Consider the following 6,772-nt stretch of genomic DNA (forward strand, 5'->3'; position numbering starts at 1 on the left):
CGCGGCAGCACAGTCAAGGCGAAAGCTGTAAAAGCGGCTTTTCTAAAATCCGTTGTAAACTCTCCTGGACACCTACTAAAAGTACACTTCCAAGGTACCCACTGCGCCATAAATCATAATTTTTGCGTAGTAGGGTGACAGGGAAGTACTCACCATGCAATTATTCTCATTATGCGGAGAAGCTGAGTACTAGTACCCGCTACCCATCTAGAAAGCATTATGTGCACTTTGTTGATGCTGTGGCTAATGACGATGAAGAATTATGGCTAAGCCGTTTGTAAAGGTTGGGAAGCTTCAAACCACCCACTCGTTAGGCAGTTCGAATTGTGTGACACCTGGTTGTTATTTTACTCTTTTACCACGATATATCACACCAGTTAACGTGATTTCTTCCCGACACGACGCCTGTGTAAGGTATAAGGCAACGTTATGTGCAGTAAGCAGATCGAGGACAACAAAACTATAGTGAGTGACGCTGTTGTCCCGACTCATCATGTTTCTTGCGGAATGGCTATATCCTTTGTTCCCCTTTCCACTCATGAATTTCGCTTCCTGCCACTCACTCCGTTTAATGTTTTGCACCGTGGTGTGGCTTATGATTGATATAGGGTGCACAGCGTGACGTCAGCAAGACTTACAAACAAGAGTTGAGGCCATGCTAAGTAACGGATCGCATCGGCAGAGAGTTCTTTTAGCCGGTGGCGTACCCGGGGGGGGGGGGGGGGGGAGGAAGCAACGGGCCCGTGACCCCCCCCCCCCGAAATCTTTTTCTGCCATGTTATACAGAGCACAAAATGACACTCGACCATACTTACCTGCCCGGGCCCCACGTTCGATCAAGGACGTGCCCCCCCCCCCCCCCCCCCCCCCCGAAAAACAATTCTGCCTACGCCACTGTTTGTAGCTCTCAAATAATCTGACATAACAGTACCTCTTACTGCCCTTGCAAACTAGTTTCCCACAATTTACGCAGCCTCATGAGCAAAAACATATAAAATCGCGCAGTTTGCGTGTTCATCTGCATCTTTATCGGTTACCGAATTCAGATATTAAAACGTGACCATTGGGACTCCTGCTTTGAACAGAAACCTGGTCGCTGCAGTGCACTTACATATCACAACAGTACGCCTTTCTTGGTAAAATTTTGTTTGCTGTTGAACATTGTACATCACATGCTGCTGCGTGATGACATGCAACGATGTTGTCATCAGATAGATTGCGCGCCTTGCGCGGCGGCATTGCGGAGGAGGCTACCGCAGTGCATATCTCGGCGAAACTAGTTTGAGCTTTTGCCATGGACATCGGAGGGGGAAGGGGAGGACAAAGGTACAGTTTCGATCTGTGATGCTGTAGGGCACGGGTCTCAAACTCACCTCAGCTAGCGGCCTGCAGTCACGAAATATAGGCCCGCAAGGCCAGGCCCGTAGCCGGGAATTTTTTTCGGGGGGGGGGGCACTTGCTGAAAACCTTGACTATTTGAGAAAAACGCCTATTTTCATTATTTATTTTTCGTAAAACACCATGTATCATAAAGATTTCGGGGGGGGGGAAGGGGGGGGGGGTTGCTGGCTAGGGCCTGCGCAAGGCCCACAGGGTGGCAAAATGTCACCTAACATTGCTATTTAAAAGAACGCATTTTCCTTATCTCATATATGGATCATTTTTGCTGAAGGGGATTGGGTGTCAGGATTCGAGAAACATATCGATACCGATCTCCAGAATCACTCAAATCTGGACACGAATTCTGAATTACAGAGATCTTGTTCCACGGTTGTGTTTCAACACACGGGGACCGCATGGGGTGCCGCACGAAAAAAAGTGTTTGAGACCAGCCCTGTCTCTGTAGCTCACCCTTACAAAGCGTTATTAATTGAAATGGGCGCAGGAAGAATGCGAGCATCATTTAGCGAAGTCAAACATTTTATTTTTGTAAAGCCTTGACGAGATCGGCGAAGCGGTAGTCTCCACCGCAATGCAGGCGCGCAGGGCGCGAAAGCATCGCGCAGGTGGCTCGCATTGACATAGAACGTCTGCGGTGCGGTTGGTTGGTCACGAAAGACAATATTTTCTGCAGCTCAAGCACGAGATACGTTATGAGAGGGCGTTAATTACATCCCTGATATGCTAAAAAAAAAAAAACTGCGAACTGCGTTGATTATTAGCTATGATATTGTTTCGATATTTCGCTGACATATAACGCCCACGCGTTATGCCACAAGTTCCGTGAGAGTTTGGCGTACATTTTATTTTCGATCAACATTCAACTGGCTAATGAACGTTATTGTTCATTTAGAACGTTTCATGACGCGAGTGGTCGCATCTTGCTTGCGTATTTCGGGGGGTTGTTTTACGCCGCCGGTAAAAAATAATAAGTATAAAAAGAAGAAATCTTGCGCCCAAAAAATATCTTGATCATCAGCGTCAATTAAAAGGCACAATAGAAGTCAAAACCGAACATAAAATTATGACGTTATAAAATTGTAAAATAATTAAAGCGAAAATAAAATTTCGTTTGATTGGTTGATTGATTGAGAGCGAAGTGTTTAGCGAGGCGGCTGTGAGTGTTATGGAAATCTCACTGGTGAGCGAAGGCACAAAAGAACGGAGAGGCAACGATAGCTTCACCTTAGTGGAGACATCTGGTTTTTTAAAATAGGAACCATTTTCGTCAACAAATCGACACTCCTTTTTTTGCATTTACATATCGGCATATCGATGCAATGTGTAAACAGCACGGACGAAAGAAAGGTTGAAAGAAGGGGAAGAAGGGAGTATACAGCGAAAACAAAAATTCAGTAGAAGCACTGACACTGAAACATCACCCCTCCCTGATTGCTTGCTAATATCAAAACGCGAAATTCGTTTTAGCTCCAAACCTCATAATTTCTGGGAAATGCACACCTTGTCAGGCGTTTTCTGTGACAGACAGGCAGACACAGATCTTCCAGAAAGACACACATGTCCAGGGTTGCCAATGGTGGCTACTTTTCGCCAAATTGGCGAATTTGAGAGACCCGTGGCGACCTAAAATTATGAATGGCGACTTGGCGAATTTTTGGCGATTTTCGGCTTAGGTCTCTACTGAGTTATGCATCCTAAGATTAGTGTCTTCCCAATGAATGAGCGGCAACATTCTCTGTATTTTTCTTGGTTTTAAACCCACGAGTAGAATGTGCACATTACGCGTCATTCGGTTTGTCCGTCCTGTAACTCCTGTGCATCTCCTCAATTCGTCTAGATGCAGGAGGTACTGGAACGTCCCCCGGCGACATTTTAGCAAAATGTAAGTCAGCGGACTGCCTTGAAAAGCGCGAGGCGGCAGTGTCTATAAGTTTATGGCTTTAGGTGTTTTAAGCTTCTCTAAAGTTTCGCTTCTGAAGGGGTTAGACGATGGGTTGGCCACGTGTTCCGACCAATTGTTCCGCCAAAGCTCCAAATGTTCTGAATCGCTTGGCGACTTATTCACTGTTGCGGTACCCCCAATTCAGCTCGCAAAGACTGCTTTGGAATAGCGAAGAGAGGCGGATACACGGCTATTCGTGCAATAAAGAATATTTATTGAGGCATTTTCCACCGTTTTCGGTGAGCGTGTGCAATGAAAACAATTGCTATATAACATTTTACATTGTCAACCTGATCATTAATAACGCGTCGGATTGACGCGTGTAGATATAGGCGACTATAAGAAAGGGTCGGTGGTGTCCGGTATCATATTAGTTCACAATGAAAAGGTGTAAGACTGCTGTAAGAATTCTGTCGTGTTACCTTAAATAAACCTTTTAGTCATTTTATTTATATAAGGGTACGTAAAGCTGTCTACAAAGAACGCTTTCATGGTTTTCGCCCAGGGTTTTCCACACTTTTACCTTTGAAACGAGCGGACAGGGATGGAATGAGATCATGAGCGTTTCATTCATTCATCCTCGCGCCACCACGCACATCTTGCGGCTAGTCGGAAAAGCAGCACTATGCACTCACATGGTGAAGCGGGCGATACGACTGGCATCGAGAAATGTCAATATAATTTCAGGGTCTTGGATGGTACTGTATTCTACGGGGGTATACGTGAGGGGAAATTTTTATTACTAGGTTTGCCACACATATCTAGAATGGCGACTTTTTTGGCGAAATTTGTAAAAAAAATGGCGACTTTTGGCGACTTTTTGCTCGTCGTTTGGCGACATTTACTAGAAAGTCAGTGGCAACCTTGCACATGTCATGCTTCTACACATTAAAAACGAAACAACCCGCTCCTCAGTTGACGCGGTGCCCACACGTTGTAGAACCTGGCTGTCCAGCTCCGTGCTAAAGGCAGCATCTGCGCGCGTGTGGTTGTGTGCACCTACACCGGAGATGGCCACTGTATAATAATCGCTCGTTTGCGCAATCGCGCTGCCCAGTGAGCTGCAACGGTGGCTCGCCATGCTTCGCCGCAATGGTTCCACGCCGCTGCACCTCGCCTTGGAGCCAGGAAAGAGGGTAGGGGAGGACCGAGCTCGGTGGATGACGAAGAGCTCTGGCCGCAGACAGACGCCTGGTAAGGGCAGGCACGGTCCCAAATTGGCCGGTGTGCCCGCGCCGTTAATTGGTACGACACAGCGGAAGCTCTATAGCCCGCTGGACAGCTTGTTTTCTTGTTTTTTACTTCTAATTTCTGTATCTCCCCTTTGCGATGCGATGCAAACGCGCGCCACAGGTATGTGCAGGTGTGTGTGTGTGTTGTGAGGCGAAGAGGGAGAAAGAGAGCGAGAAGGATAAGCCAGGAGTGAGTCGACTGCGACTCGCGGCGAATGGCCTTTGAAACCGCATGCCGGGAACGTGATTGAAAGCGAACTATTGGTTACTTCGTTGGAGTCACAACTTCCCGGTTATATATAGCGCTGCATTCGTTGCACTGTTTCCAAACGCTCACCTTGAGTGACGATAATTGTTGCGGATTCGACATCCGCCGGCTGCCCACCAGCAAGAATATGCACACGTTTCAGCACCGGCGAGTGTCAGTTATTCACACACACTTCTCGATACACAACTGCGGGAGCGCCCTCACCTCTCGATGGCAATTCGGTGGGGCAAAGTGCGACGCCGTCCATTGAAAAAGTGAGGATGCAGGCTTCAGGTGACGCGAATATCAAATGAAGGAAGCGATGAGACTACTAGAACACGGCATAGCAGAAACGCTATAGCAGCAACACATGTTCCAGACTTAGTAAAACTTGTTGTTGGGCTAGTTGGTATACATGCTTACTGAAATAACAAAAAGACGCGTACCATCGAGGAAGAATCTTACGACAGAACGCGCTTTTCTGTTCTGTCTTAAATTTCTTCCTCGATGGTACGCGTGTTTTTTGTATTTCAGTAAGCAGATTTATCGAGCAGGTATATCGAAGCACCGACCGAGACGGTCCACATGGAACCAACACCTGCCATACGCAATATGGATGCACCCCCCCCACACAACGACCATAGCCTGAAAATATAGGGATTACATTCGAACACACATCTGCCTGCGCTATAGCACACAAACAGATACACAGACAGACCTCGAGGCTGACTTCACCGCTAACGAATACAGCAATATTTCTTTTACTTGTTTACAAATACTGTAAGCAATATAGCCCCGCAGCTCATGCAGGAGTGAATAGGAGTACAGATGAGCAGGTTTGCCTAACATGCTAACCAGAGATTATCGGAATATTTAATTTAATTTAATTGAAGGTTGGTCTGCCGTGCCTATCGGCGTCGAGAGTTAGGTATACACAATACGCTGAAAACACGCGAATTTGACCCAGTAAGTGAACAAGTTTAGCGCAACAAAAATCGCCACAGAAACACGAAACGCAAGTAAGTGCTTCGCACTACATAATGTAAGAGCTCCTGTACCAGTATTAAAATTCTCCGCATAAAGTACCTCCGCTGACCATGGAATCCGATGGGCAATCGCTGTAGTGGTGGAGGTCTTTTTTGTATAGTATACTATGCTCTTATGAAAAGAACACCTGCGCTGGCCAAGGAAAGTCACTTCGTCGAAACGTTGGCTTCAGCAACATCCCAATTTCGACGGCTTTCCTTTACTTAAAGCCTCGAGTTATCCCTGAACGTCGGAATTATTAACAGCCAAGCTGTTTAAGGCAGCCGTAATTTGTGCGGCCTATATCCTGTGCGACCTATCAGGCAAGTGCCAAATTGGGTAAGTCCTACAGCTCACCACTGGTCCACTACAAATTAAGAAGGCAACCGTTAGCCCAACAAACGGGTATGTGTGTAGCTTTTTTTTTCTTTTCTTTTTTTTAATATAACCCAAGTTGTTAGAGCTGAGAGAAACGGGAAGCGGAGAGATTTGCGTTCGCGCGTCGCGAAGCCGTCCACCGGCATTCTTCCCACGATACACGCGCACAACTCCTCCGCCGTCCCCGTCGTTACACCATCCTCTAATTGTTACCGGAAAGCGTGCGCACTTAGTGTTGGGTAGCGCACCCAACCGATAAGCATTAATTGGCCCGATCGTTTGCGCTTGAGCACTCAAGTGTCCGCGAACTGTGATGGCCCGCAGGAGGGTCAGGCGTGTCGCGTATACACGTATACACGAGCTCATTAAACCGTGCACCCCGTAATTCATTCTCTCCCCTGACTTTGTGGGGGACTTCCGGCTGCCGATGCCTCGCATACAAACCGCGTATACCTCGCTTTCTAACGGCCGAGCTAGGCTCTTATCAAGCGCTTGAAACCCGCTGTCTTTCCTTCGACGACGTCGTCTACACCGCAGCAAAAACGG

The sequence above is a fragment of the Rhipicephalus sanguineus genome, chromosome 11 (assembly GCF_013339695.2).
Source record: "Rhipicephalus sanguineus isolate Rsan-2018 chromosome 11, BIME_Rsan_1.4, whole genome shotgun sequence".
Taxonomy (NCBI): domain Eukaryota; kingdom Metazoa; phylum Arthropoda; class Arachnida; order Ixodida; family Ixodidae; genus Rhipicephalus; species Rhipicephalus sanguineus.